Genomic DNA, 15,180 nt, shown 5'->3' on the forward strand with positions numbered 1-15,180 from the left:
CTCCGGGGGATCCTCGGCGACCGCCGCGTCCTGCGGGGCCGTGGCCGAGAGCGGCTGCTGGAGCTGTGCGGGCGGTGGCGGCTCCCCGCGGTCGGCGGGACCGCGGAGCCCCGGAGGGCGCCGGGGGAGCTGCCCCGAGGGGCCGAACAGGTGGGTGCGCCCTCCGCGGGCACCGCCGCCGGGCCGGTGTCGGACTGCCCGGAGCCGGCGGCAGCCGGAGGGCGGGTGCCTCCCGTCCCATCCCGTTCCCGTGCCGGCTGGGTGGCCAGAATTGTGTATATATTTACGGTGGCACAGCGGTGTGTGCATCCCGGCCGGCAGCTTCCCGGTTAGCAGCGCAGGGCATGGACAAGGTAGTTTCCAGCAAAGGTACAGTTGCGTTGACTCATCTAAAATGTCTGAGTTTTAGAAATGAAATGGAACGTAATAACAGTCAGTAATCATTCATGCTTATCACTCGTATAGAGAAAAACAGGTATTACTCCTAATGCACAACATGCGCATTCATCTTTGAACATCTACCCCGAGCCCACAGCAGTTTTATGTTTTTAAGTGCTCTGAGGAGGTCTAAACCCAGTGTTAAACAATGTGAGAATTTAGGCGCAGACAAATACTTAAAACAAGCGGATCTTTGAAAAAGAAGTAGTGAGGTGAATTGTGGAGACCTTTTGACATATGAAAATGCATGAATGTGCTTTTTTGATGCAAAAGCTGTTGAGATTCTCTGTCACGAATAGCACAGAACAAGTGCTGACACAGAAACCGAGGAATTTTAAACATTTGTCTTTCAACATTGTCAGCTTTAGTTCCTTGACATTTTGTTTTCTGTGACAGAAGAATAGTTTTGTGACAGTTATTCAGGATATAACTTGCAAGCTCACAAAGGCGTGTAGCTGTGATGAGAACTCATGAACAAAAAATGGGAGATATTTCACATTAAGGTTTTTCAAATGTCCTGTCCTACTCGAGTATCTTGTCCTACTCCTATCTTCTCTCCCCCCACACCTAGCTCTGCAACAGCTTCCCTGTATCTTTTGAAGTTACCTTGTTCCTGAGTGTCTCTAAATTTTCTCTCATGTCCAATACATTTCTATGTCAGTGGCCCCAGCTCATAAATGTTTTGCACCAGGAACACCTACTTTGTTCAGACAGAGATGCCAGCTTGTTCTCTGTCATAACACCAGAGCAGTCTTGGAAGGCAATTACATCCCTTCATACACTTAAGTTGCATTGTTATTTTCATAAAATAGCTGTGTCTCAACTGTGTAGAACTTTCTACCATGAATGATGCAAATAATATACTATTTTAATGCCTCTTTTTCATTGTCACGGCAAAGATGTGATCCAAAACATTGGGAGTAAACATGTCATGGCTCCAGAGAAAAGCTGCAGTCAGTCATGTTTATGTACCACTGGTGCCAGTTTCTTCATATAAATATTGAAATAGCTGTCTTTTTAACAAAAATCTCATTGCCAGTTCAGAATTCCAAAAAAAGAGAAAAACATGCCATTATACTTCTTGGTGACCAGCTTGATGCAAACACAGCCCCACAGTTAAGCCTACCCAAAGCACTGGTCTCAGTGTCAGATTCTTCTGTAAGTCTGTGTGAATGTGTAATACACCCAAATGTTTTGAATCTGACTTTAAAATATTAGTTTTGAAAACAGCAGTGTTTGGTTTTCCATTAAATTGCTTTTCCACAAATGAAGCTTGGTCTACATGACTAAATGAGAACAGTAATTTGTGAGCTGCTGTGTATCTTCAGTTCACCAGCATCTTCCTGTGCCCAGAGCAGTTTAAAAACAAAAGTGAAATAGTGTCTTCACTGCTGGAAGTCAGTACATGCTTCATTTAGAGCAGTTGTTCCTAATAGAATTTATTTCTGTGAAAAAAAGAGATAATACTATGATTAAGTGGCATATGTATTTTCTAATTCTTGATAAAAATAACACTGAAAAGAGATTCAGTTATAGAAATGATACACTTTCTGAAAAGCGTGTATAGGGGAAAATAATTTTCAGTTCTTCCTCTCACTACCTGAAATAGCCCCATAGAAATTGCTGTTAAAAATATTACTTGCATATAAAAATTTAAGTTTACCTGTTCTGAAAATTACATGAATCCTGGTATGAATTGCCATGAATACTGACAGTACCTAAATGTAGTTGGAGAAGTTAGTTTCTTAGTATTCAACTAATGCTTAGCAGGCGAAATGCAGCTTTGAAAGTCATCAAATCCTGTTGTGAATGAACAACTGTAACCAATGAAAAATGACAAAAGAGTTGGGATGTAGTCTAATCATCTCCAAATTGGTAAATTAAGCACATATTTACCAGAGTGCATGTACTATTGTTGTTTCACATTAATCAGTATTCAGACTAGTTAATTTAAAGCTACTTAGGGTATGTGTGTCCAAATTGCAATACCAAGTACTTGTGGCTTGCAGCTGCTCATAGCTGAATCATTGAGCTGAGAGAGCTTAGTGCATCACAGGAGTGAGGCTTTTTCCCTTTTACAAAAGAGTTCTGGGCCATATTTGTATGCTGTATTATATGCTGTGTCCTGTAAGCATGCTGTTAACATGAATTTGCTATATAAATTCAAATTAAAGGAATGAGTATTCATCAGGGTTTTCCAGTGTCCTCGAAAGTAAGGAATTGTTCTTTAAGTCGCAATTAAGTAGAATTCATCCATTGAGTTAAATTAACGATAGCTCTCCTGTAAAGACAGAATATTAGGTTATTCTATGATGAACCATATTTGTCATGCTTTAACCATTACTTCATTCAATAATGATTTCCAGATAAATAGGCAGAGAATGTTGCATTGCTGAATCACTTAAGGTTATATTGTTCGTTGAAACTGGTAGATGAGTAACGCATCTTAGAGCTAACATTACTTGATGAAATCACCTTTCATTTTCTCCTTTTGGTTTTGAGTTTTTAAATTAGGATGATCATACATGACCAAAGAATATTTTCCTTAGTCAGTGTAACTTGGAATTAATATGTTATGTTGTGAACATCAGTGTGTGCTGGGTAAGACTGTACTAGTGTTGAATTTATTGTTACAACTTTAATAATAAATTACAAAGTTTATTTGTGCTGCTAATCTATAGCTTCATCTTCAAGCAGCTAAGAAATTATAGTGAAGTAGTGCTTAACTACTGCTCAAAACTAATGTTTCAATACTTTGAGGCCAGCTTAGACCTTTCCTGTAGGGACATACCCACGCTTCTCCATTTTTGTACAGTATGTAGTTGTATTACTTTCTGCCAAAGAAGTTTGTCAATGCAAAAAGTTAACATGAGTTCAAAAACAAGATTTGGACAAATTCCTAGTTTAAAAAAGAAAGAAAAAAATCAAAGGCTAGAAAGCAGAGATATAACGATTCTGAATCAATATGTCCCTAACCAGCAAATATTCTGGAGCTTCAGAGTATTTCAAGAAGGTACCATTCTCATGGTTGCTTTGCACTTCCTCACTTTTGCTTATGCATTTGCTGTTGGGCATCTGGGGAAAAGATGTTGAATTCTGAACAGGTCTTTGGTTTGGTTAGATTTTACTGTTCATGCATTCTTACCCAGTCAAGGTGGACAAGGTGATATGCAATTTATACATTCCTTTATGGGGAAAAGTGATTGAAAACTTTTGTTACACAACCTTCAAGCAAATGTTTACTTGAGTTAATTAGTTTTTATTCAATGTATGATGTTGATTGTGAGATAGGAAAGGTAATAGGAAGCAAGTACTTTTTCTTATTTTCCAGAAATTTATTGTTAATTTTTTTAATGTAATGTTAACATTGGTCATTCACAAATCATGATGCATTGTTTAAGTTTGTTTATGATATGTAGCACCTATCAGGATAGTTTGTTTTAAATCTATTGGATAACTGCAAACTATTTTTGTTTAAGCAAATGAATTGCTTTTCAGTGAAGGTAGCTCAGAAGTGCCTGCAAGAAGATGACTCCTTACAGTGTGTCTTTTATTTGTCCCTAGTTTCTCAGTTTTGGAGTTGCAGATGATGGATTCTATATCTCTTAATTTGATTTCTGCTCTGAGATGCTCAGCCTTTTCGTCCATTTCTGTTCAAGATAAGAGTGTTCCTTCTCTAGAATGGATGACTGTCACTCTTGGGGCTTTATTCAGACTTGAGTGTGGTTTTCTGGTTTAGTCTCAGCATGCATGAGCCTCTATTGTCGCGTTCACTGAATCCAGCTTTTGTTTCCATGCTCTTTTAACCTGCAAGAGAGGTGAAGAGTTTTCTGAAAAGGTGATGTCCAGTGCACAAGAGAAATTGGCAGACCTGAAGGATGCCAATCTTGTGTTTGTGCAAGATATGTGAAGACTTGCTGCTGAAGTTATTAATAAAGGAGGTGGTGCTGCACAGTGCCTTTGGTGCCCCAACCTTTTACAGTGACAAGGATCTTCCATTTGCAGCTGCCTTTCCATTGCAGCTCTGTCACCTTTCACCAAAGCTTCTAGGGCAGTCTTTGCCTTCCTGTCCTCATAATCTTGGTCTCATACTGTTATTCTCACAGCCTTGTACCTCCACACTGTGCTGCTGCTCTTATGTCAGGGTGGTAATTGACACTGCTGTAAGTGTCAAGCTCTTTCAGCAGCTTTTATTTGCACTGTTTTTTACTTTTAGTAAAAAACTTTTTAGCTTTTAGTTTGCATTAGGAAGATAGGCGGAAGACAAGTATTTGCCCAGTGATCCCTGATAATATATGCAAAACTTAACAGCCAGTTAGTTTGCAACACCAGCCTCTGATCAAAACCTACTTCTTTCAGGGCTGATGGCATCATAAGAAGGACAGGCACTAGGGAATTTGAACAGATCATAAGGAAATTTATGTGATTTCTGTGGGAAAAGTAGTATGGTGCATCACCTGGTACACTGGAGAGGATACCTGAGAGAAAGTGCTTAATGGGGAAACCCTGGCAGTTCTCTTCTTGACTAGCCACAGAAGCTTTCCCTTTCCCCTTTCCCACTCCCCTTTTCATTTTCTCCTTTTGCTTTTCCAGTTACCTTTCTCCTTTTTGTATGTTTTTATCTCTCCTCCTTCTGTCTTTTCCCCCTAAAGAAACCTTTATTGTTAGCTTTGATGACTGTCACCAGCTGTAAATTCTGCAAGTAAATCAGGAAGGGACATAGAGATGTTTACATACTTGTAAAGAGAAGTTTAGGTACATGTGTGAATAGGTACATAGGTGAACATGGTCAATTTATAACTGTGTAAATAGAAATTATCTGATAACTTTCCTCGTTTTGCTGCTTGGTCAAAGAGAAGTCATACATCTGCTGAGTATTTATTTAGTCAGCCTGAATTTACTCTTCTGGTTTATTTTCATGTGAGAATATCTCTATTCCACTAAATATCTCTGTGTCCTTCTCTGTATCCTTTTCAGTCTGAATTTAGATATTTTCAGTAAATGTGATCAGAATAATAGTCTGTGCCCACTGAAATCTCTTTACTGTGCTGTCCAAGGATGACAATACTCCACCTCCTTTTTTAAAAAGCTTCAGGGATGTGTCCTAGGTTGTATTAAGTTCAATCTGAAAGTTTAGTTCCCTGTTACTTTTTGTAATGCTCATGATTACGCTAAATCACAGAAGTTGGAAGGGACCTGTTGGTCAAAATAGAGTCAACATTGAATTTAGACCATGTTGTTTAGGGGTTTGTTCAATTCTGAAAAGATCCAAGGAAAGCGATTCCACAACTTCTCTGAGCACCCACACCCAGTACTTAGTTATCTTGATGGTACTTTTTCTTTTTTATGTTGAGTGATAGGCTCCCAGTTTCAATTAATGAATATTTTCTCTGATTTTTGTGCTGTGCATGCCTGTGAAGGGCCTGGCTCCATCTTTTTGATAAAGCTTCTCATAGGCACTGACAGGTGGTGTTAGGTGCTTGCAAAGGCTGTCTCATCTCTAGGATGAACAGGTCCAGCTCTCTCAGCTTCCAACAGGGCAAGTCCTCCAGCCCTCTCCTACTCTGATAGACTTTAGAGGAATTCAGTTATTTGGAACTGAAGACTGGATGCAATATTCTGGGTCTAGTGCTTGAGTGAAGTGGAGACATGAAACTTCGTATTGGTAAATCTACCAAATAGTAAACATTCACCAAATTCTGACAATCCAGGAATGAGACATTAGGCAGAATTTTACCGTCTGGTAACCATAAGATTAAAATTCAAGCTATTGCATGATTTTAAGAATTTGTTATTGCAGCTTACATGAAAACAAAGTTAATTTGATATTTCTTTTCGGGAAAGTTCTTATTACTTGTTCTTAGTACTGTTGAGCAGAGTGTAACAAAGAAAAGGTGAGTAAAATCTTTTAGGGGTGCTAGCTCTCCTATTTCAAACATATTAGTCTCTTATAAAGACTGTGAATGAAGAAACCACCTAAGCGAATATTCAGCTGCTCTCAATATATCCAGGTTCCTTACTCAGAGTCTCTTGGAAGACTGTGATGTGTTTATATTTGTTCTATGCTGTCACATACACCTTGTCTTCCACTCCATCTGGCTATACACTTTCAACCCCTCCAAAAAAAAAAAGGAATTATGTTATGAAAATGTGGTTAAATATTGCTGCATTTTGAGCAATTGGAACAAGAGTTCAAGGCTTCCTTTTGATTGGAAAGTGATGTCAGTAAGTAAATTTTTTGGTTAAGAGGCTTCCTTCAGAAAAAAGTGAAAAAAGGTACAGGTTTAATGTGAATAATGGGTGTGTAACCCTAGGTTTTTGTAGCATTTTAGTGAGATACATATAACTGGATCAGTATCAGCCTATTACTGTGATGAGACTTCCTTTAGGACTTCTGAGAGCTGATCAGTCATTCTTCTTCCTTGTGCTAATGCATGTCATTTACACTGATCCAGATTATGAAGGAAATGCAGATTTCAAAAGAGGGTGATAGGAATGACATCTTCTAAAAATTTGCTGAGGATGACACCTATATTAACAGTGTTAGGACCTTGATTGAGGAGGTCAAAGATTTTACTTGTCTGTGAGGAGTTTTGCAATTCACTATAATGAGATCAGGGTGTTACATGAAATTTTCATTTGCATTTGAAATTTTCACCTCTTTGATGGGCTGTTTGTTTTTTCTTGTTGAAACAGATCAGATTAAGAGGAGAGCTTATAAAAGCCCTGTTCAAGGTTCAGATCCACTGAAGACATGCCTGGAAGACTGCAGTATACTGATTTCCTTCCCAGCCAGAGCAGAAATGGCACAGAGCATGGAATCTGGGATTGGAGCTTGCAGCAGTAGATCATTCTTAATTCATTAGGGGAAACCATAGAAGCTGATTCAATTTAGTCAGGCAGTCAAAGCAGTAGAGGAGCTAGAAAAGTGTATAAAAGATAATTCCTGATTATTCTTTCCTGCCATCTTTTGCCAATTACCTTTAAATAAATTTAGCAGATTTTGGCATGCACTCTGGATACATTTTCCGTACATCAGACTGTCTGCATGCTTCTATTCCCTCCATCCCTGGTTTTCCTTAGTGATGCCTAAATATAAGTTTGTAGCTTCTTCAGCGTACTCTGATTACATGCAAACAGAGCATGCTGGTATGCGTAGGAGATTTTTCTGAGTGTCTGGCAAATGAAATCCTTTTTCTTTAGGCCACAGAGTAGCAACTGAGTTGCTTCCACAATTTCACTGCAGTTTTTCTGAGGAGTCTGAATACAATTCCTGTGAGAAATCTGGAAGAGCTGATTGACTTTGTAGTGACAAATTGAGTGTTGTTTCTCACACAGCTTCACATTTACTTATCCTCAGAATGGTCATCCATGCTTCTAGAGAGTGTTGCTGCGATGTTGGTTGCCTGTGGAGTCTGTATGCATCATTTTTCCTCACTCTTTTTATTTCTATGGGGTATTTGTATTGCTGTCTCTGTAAAAAGAGACTGAGCTGGGAGACACAGCAGGAGACACAACTGAGAGTCTTTTTCAGTTGACATTTGGACCATAATTTAGGGTTTATGCATAAAAATGTCATCTCAAAAGACATTTCTGTGTAGATCATGAAGCAACATAATAAATCCATTTTCATCTTAAGAGAAAAAAGATACAGATTTTTTCAGTGATTTCAGTCTAAGTATTTCAGAGAGAGAATTAAAAAAGGCGTATTTTTTGTATTTTAAGGCCATAAATATAACCAAAACAAATTAAAAGTAAGCCACATTTTAAAAGTGTTTTAAATTCTCCTTGCTTATTCTGATTGAGGGTGATTATCTTGCATGAAACTGATTAACTATGTGACATATAACCTGAAGTATTTTTTATTAAAACATCATAGGATTGCCTCATCTTTAGGTTGCCATTGCTGTGTTATGTATATGGTTATTTTATCTTTCTCACCTCTGTGAAAAATAACACCGTAGAGCTTCCTGCTCCAAGTGTATTGAAATCGATGTGATGAAAATATCAACATCTGTCATTTATGGTATGTAGTTGAATTCCAGAGTGAATGGGAAATGCATAGATAGGCAAGGCCAGAACTGGGGCCTAATATATGTATCTTTTTTGTTCATGTTTGGGTTTTAAGTCCATAACAGGATATAGACTATGTCCTAAGCACACATAAAGCAAAGCAAAGACAATTATTTTTCACCCTTAAAGCAGTTACTGCACGTCAGTGCAATGATCCGTCAGATTTTCATGTGCAGGCTGTTGTCCTCCTGTCTACAGACATGTTGCTGCCTCAGGTAGGCAAAGGAATAATTAACTATAGCAATCTTAACAGAACTGTTATTGCTGACACATATCAAGGTAAACAAAATGAAAATCTGACTTGTGTCAGGTTGAAAATGTGTTAGCTATTGACTCAGTCTAATTATACTGAATTAAATCTAATTGCATATCGTCATCCAGTCCCCAGAATTTTAATAGTAATTGAATTCTCGTAAAGTTATAAGGATTATTTAAAAAAAAAAAAAAGTGATTTCTGTGGAACTTTCTCTGTAAAATTTAAATTTCTGGAAAAAACAAACACTGTTTAAAGAAAATAACCATTTTGGTGAGGAAGTTTTTGTCAGAAACCACTAATAAATATAGGGGATTAACATGAATAATGTATACCTCAAGGTTTTCCACCTGTTTTATTTTAATATCTATTTCAGTAATTTATCATGTAACACTGAACTGGAGAAGTTTCATCATTTGTTATAAAAGAAGGTACTTCTACCAATATTTCTGTTTTAAAAGATGACTGCTACAGCTGAATTCTCTACATTTACTGTGGTATAGAATAGTGTTGGTTGTGGCATTACTAGAAGTAGAAATGTAGATACAGTTTTTGTGTAGTAGATAGCTGAAGAAACGATTGTCTCTGAATGAGGATTTTATTTGGTTCTGACCATTTGGCAGCTGTTAATTGTTTAAAGTGAAAATAATGCTGTAATGCATATGGGCAGACATAGCAGTTGGTACTTGAAACCAGTCGCGTTTCATTCTGCTTCAGTCATTCAGAATTGTATTGATTAGGCAATAAACCACGTGCTGCTAGAAGAAATAAAAGAAAAAAATACCTTTTTTCAATTTGCAGTAGATGAGGAGACTCTTTAGTAACTGCAGTGTTTTTCAATGCTGTGGTTCTCATTTCCTAATAGTAATAAATTAGAATTTTGTAATTTCATTTTATGTTGATTTTTCTTTTGCAGTGCATCTGAAAATTGATAGAAGCTCTGCCTATTTTATCACAGTTCTGCAAAAAAGGAGGAGAAATAAAAATTGCACGTGAGGATAAAATCAGTAGAATTTTAATGCTTTAAATGGAAGTATTTCTGGGAAGGAAGTGGAAGCTTAGGACTTGGATATAAAGGCTAACACAGGCAGTTGGATTAGGCAAGTTCATCTTGGCTGATGGCAGCTAGAAATCACTGTTTCTAATAGGGAAGTATCACTGGAGAGCAATGGGAGGTGTAATCAAAGAATTCTCTATCACCACCTGCCTGTCATACCAGCACCTTTGATACCATAGAAGAAAACATCCCTTTCACATAGCTATGGGATGCATCATGAGTGAGAAAATACTGAAAGATCTAGTAAAGACATTCTCAAAGTGAAAAATAAAAACCCAAATTAAAAAATCACATTTTTGTTACTTGAATGCCCATATTCCAACCGTGCTGGAAATTTGTACAATATACAGACTTGAATAAGGTGTGCTTGGATAGACAATTAAATCAAATAATAGCAAAGCCTGATTGTTTCTTGCTTTTTTTTGAAGGCCCACTCTATTTTGCTGCTGGGTTCCTGATTAGAAGGAATCTTTTTTCATGTTCCAATGGAAATAAATCAGTTTTAATACTATGATAGAATTTATTCACTGTTGAGTGCATAATTCCTGGAACAAGCAAGCATCAATAGGAGAGCCCTCCATTCTGTGTAAGGTTGTAAAATATTCCATTTTGTTAGAGAATGGGATGTATTTTCCCTTTTTTCTTATTGCTGGCCCACAGAGGGTAATTGCAGCTTTTGTGCATAAGCATTGGAGACAGTTTGGATAACTGAGTTGAATAACTGAAGTAAAGAAACTGAAAGAAATAAGGCACATTCAACACTTTTTGGAATAGTAAGTTGGAGAGAAGCTGCGCCCTCAACTATAAGAGAGAGCTAAACTCTTCATTCCTCTCTACAATAATTTGAAATGCAGTCAGTTTCAATCTGCTGTTTCAGCAGCATGATTCATGCAGAAAGAATGTTTGTTTCTTATTCAGATTTCAGTAACTCTCTAGTTACTGTGTCCTGTGGGCATAAGTTCTATTTAGACAGAGGACTGTGACTGTGTTTAAGACATAGAATTCTATACATGATTTTTCATAAAGACCGGGATTCTTTTTCCTGCATGGAGAAATGTTAGAAGCCACTCTAAAATTATGAATTGGTGTTTATTTGTGGGGAAGTTGCTCTTGGTACCACCAAGTTCTTGTGTGTACAACTTTGTATCCTCTAGATGCTCAGACCTACATCTCAAGCTATGATATCATTCCTGTGGGCTCATCTAGGCGGCTAAGCATTTTTAAGCATGCAAGGTGCTGGCTATACTGTCCTGCAATCCAATTAATTTTCTACTTACTTTATTTCTTCTTCTGAGTACTGCATTGCACCATATGCTGTGGAGAAGGGCACTGCAAGGTATCTGTCTACATAAAACAAATGTAACATAATCCAACACAAAATATTTAGTTAAAATAGTGACGAGAGGAAATGCTGCCCAGAGAACACAGCTGTCTCTTATATTGGCCTGGTGACTATGGAGCCATGGGTAATCACAATGGCATTGCCTGTACACAGTAAGGGGACAACACTGAGCCAATATTGATACAGTCTGTGCTGTTACAAGACCTTCCAATACATGATGGGGCTTCCTTTTGTGAGTAAGGATGTTCTTCCTTACATTTTTCTCCCACGGCTTTTTCCCACTCCCTGTGGCAGCCTGAGTTCCAGTCAGTGTTACAGATCTGAACAGAAAGTCCTCTACCAACCAAAAACAGCCAGCATGGACAAGGCTTATTTTAATTTTTTTCCTCTTGCTGCCCTGAATGATGCAGTATTTTGGATTACATGCCTCTTAGTGATTAAGAATCAAGAGGTGCAAAGGCAGAAGGAAAAAAAAAATCAACCTCTTCTTTTTCATGAGACAAGTCCTGCTATACTTGGCACCCAAATCACAAAAACCTGCTGGATAAATGGATTCTTCTCAGTCGTAAAACATGCACCAACCACCGTTCAGCCTTCAACTTCTAGTGCTTCTTGTGTAATTTTTATGGAAGTCCAGTTACAGGACAGGTAAATGTCTTTTTGTTGCCAACCTTTGATGGCAGGAAGGAGATGATAACCAAAGAAACCCTGTCTTGACAGACTGAAAGCAATGAAGCTTGAGCAGCATCCTGCCATTGCTCATCATGCAAGTGATTACTAGCTCACAGCACACAATTCTGGACAAGCCAAGTAAAAAAACTGGAGACAGTGAGAGGCATGAGTGCTTTATCAAGTGTCTTCTGTACTTGGTGCTCCATTCTTCACCTTTTATTTGTGAAAGATGCTTAAGCAGCATAAGTATGTGCTCCTAGCATGGACAGTCAGCAGTTTTGGCTGGGTCCTGCCCATGTTACACGTTCAAAACCAGCTTAGTTTTCCTATTTATTCCTCAAATCTCTGTTTCTCCAGGTCAATAACTTCCCACGTAAGTCTGATCGTTTTCCTGCTCATGACCAGGAGAATAGTATAAACCGTGTATAGAGACCACGTATAAACAATGTCTGAGGTGTTTAAAATATAAGGAAGTGAGCAGGCATTTAAAAACAGTAGATGAGATTTTTTTGCTTTTCAGACTGTGAAGTACACACTGGATAGGAGACCTAGAGAGAAAAATAATTTAAAGCAACTTGACAATGCTCCATCTTTATTGTGTTCATTTCTAGACTGAATTGAATAAGTGGCCTGAGACACTCAAGTTCCCTCCTTCAGCCTGGAGTGGACACTTGAAACAGTTGTGTGCTCTGTTTGTTCATTACGGTGCTGCTTCACTTGATAATCTGTCCCAAGAGAGAGCTGACGTAGCAACATCAGAAGTGGAATGGTTGTGTTTGGTCTGAGATCAAGCCTGGATGTCCTGCAGTGTAAGTTTTTTGGTTTTTCCTTTCTTGAATGGCTAAGCATCTGCTGAGTGACAGACAGCAGTTTGAGTAGACAAACAAGAATGCGGGGAGAGCTGCAGTCTCTAGATCTGTACTCAGGAGGTCATGGTGGTACCTGAGAGCTTAGTTGTCTATCTTGCATGGTTGGATTACAAGTTGTTATTTTCCTCTTATCATCTTGCAGTTGGGGAAAGCTTGTGTCTTCTCCTCCTGTCAGATACAGGTGGTATGATAGATCTGAATTCCTCTAGTGATGAGTGGACAGGGACTATTCTGACTTCTTCAGGTGTCAACTTCCATGTTTTTACTTCTTGGTCAGGTTCTCTAGCAAATATCTGAAAGAGCATGTGTCCTCTAAGCAGAACATAGGTATCTTTATCCTTCAATTTCCTTTTTGCCTAACTAGTAAAAATTAGTAGCTGTAGGAGCAAACTTAATCTAGTTCTTGCTTGGTATTTTAAGGGAAATGAGTTAGATCCAGTAAACTTGTCTGATGGCTCTGTGAGTTCGTTTCTAGGCTGTGCCTCTGGTATGAGTCTGGAAGATGGTCCTGAGGCAGGTAGAAGTTATCTGAAAGTAATTCTGGTGCTTCACTGAAGGTGACCCTAGGATACAGTACTGGGGTTTGGCAGCCTCTCCATGTTCTTCGTGGAAGGGGCAGGTGTTACATGAAGTGCTCACAATTTCTCAATACTGAACTTTCATAAATTTCAGTTTAGAATGTTTTCGTCTTCTGGAACACCTGGCATTATTCATGATTCTGATGTATGACCATAAAATCTTACTGCTAGCAGAATTTCAAATCCACACGTGACGTTCCAGATGTGATTACATATGGCTCCCAGACCTCTCCTTGCTATATAATCTGCAGTACCCTGACTTGTGCCAGGGGATTTCCTTTAGAAATGAAATGGCTGTTTGTCTCACTTTCATACAAAACCTTTGGTAGAGGCTTGCTAAGGGAAGGGTGAAGTAGAATGGCTTGGCAGTGTGGCAGCAACTTTTAAAATCTTGTTCCTTGAATGCTTTTTCTAAAGAGTTGCCCTTTAGTTATATCTGTTTCTTCTTGAATTGAGCATTTGAGAAATTAGGAGAACAGAAAGTATTTGACAAGTGCTATGGAAAGTCTCACATCCATGAGAACATCAGTGATGAACTTGTTAATATCACTGCTGCTTCTCTAGCTCTGAGGCTACACAGTTATCTTGAAGAGACCACTTCTTTTCTTTGTTCAGAGTGATCATAACAAGTATTTCTCCTGTGGAATTTATGGATTCCTTCTGTCAGCTGTCATTTAGGTTTGATACACCATCAAATGTTGATATGCAGGTTATAATATGAAAACAAGATAATGATTTAGCCTCTAAAAATGGCATAGATAAGTGACAGCACAAAGCTTTTTGGGCTTAAGTAAGACTTAGGCATCTAAATAATTTAAGACTCTTCTTAAATGTTTTCTTAGATTTAAAAGAGAAAAATTCACCTACAATTGCTAGGGTATTAACAGTAAGGATATAATCAGATCAAAAAGAAGAGTGCTGCTTTACATCTTTCCTCCAAGTGAACTTTTAATTTTCTGGATGAATACTTTTTCCAGAATACAACTTTGTCTTTCACATTCTTCTTTCTAACTACCTGTTTTAGAAAGCATCTTTCTTCCAACTCATTTCTGCTTTGTGCTGTGTCGTTCCTTGAATGGATTGTGAAAGAAATCATGCTGTGGTCACTGTTCCCTAGAGCAATTTCCACGGCATTTTGCCTTTATATCACAGTTGTTTCTCTGATGAGTTGTTGCATCAAGCAGGATTACTTTTTCAGTATTTGTGGCTCAAATACTCACAGAGATTTCACTTTTCTTCTTGGGTGCTCCACAAAGCCATGAGGACTTCTTTCCCCTCAGAATTAGTAAACCCAGAATTTTCTGTAAAACTGTTTAAATATCGGCAGTTTTGAATACTGCACCTTTTTCCACTTGATTTATAAAGTCACATATTTATAAAATGGTTAGGGTTAGAAGGAACCTTAAAGATCATTTGTTCCAACCCCCCTGCCATAGGCAGGGACTCCTTCCACTAGACCAGGTTGCTCAGAGCCCCATCCAGCCTGGTCTTGAACACTTCCAGGGTTGAGGCATCCACAGCTTCTCTGGGCAGCCAGTTCCAGTGCCTCACCACCCTCACAGTAAAGAATTTCTTCCTAATACCTGATGTAAACCTACACTCGTTCAGATTGAACCCATTCCCTGTTGTCCTGTCACTACATGTTTTCCCTCTCTATCTTTCTTAGAGGCTCCCTTCAGGCACTGGAAGGCCACAGTTAGGTTACCCTGCAGCCTTCTCTTCTCCAGGCTGAACAATTCCAATTCTCCCAGCCTTTCCTTAAAAGAGATGTCTTCCATTCTTCTAATCATCTTCTTTGGCCCTCCTCTGGACTCATTCCAAGAGAGCAATGTCGTCCCTGTGCTGAGCATCCCAAAACTGAAAGCAGAATTCCAGTATTTCAGGTGGGATCTCATGAG

This window comes from Sylvia atricapilla, chromosome 1, assembly GCF_009819655.1.
Source record: "Sylvia atricapilla isolate bSylAtr1 chromosome 1, bSylAtr1.pri, whole genome shotgun sequence".
Classification (NCBI taxonomy): Eukaryota; Metazoa; Chordata; class Aves; order Passeriformes; family Sylviidae; genus Sylvia; species Sylvia atricapilla.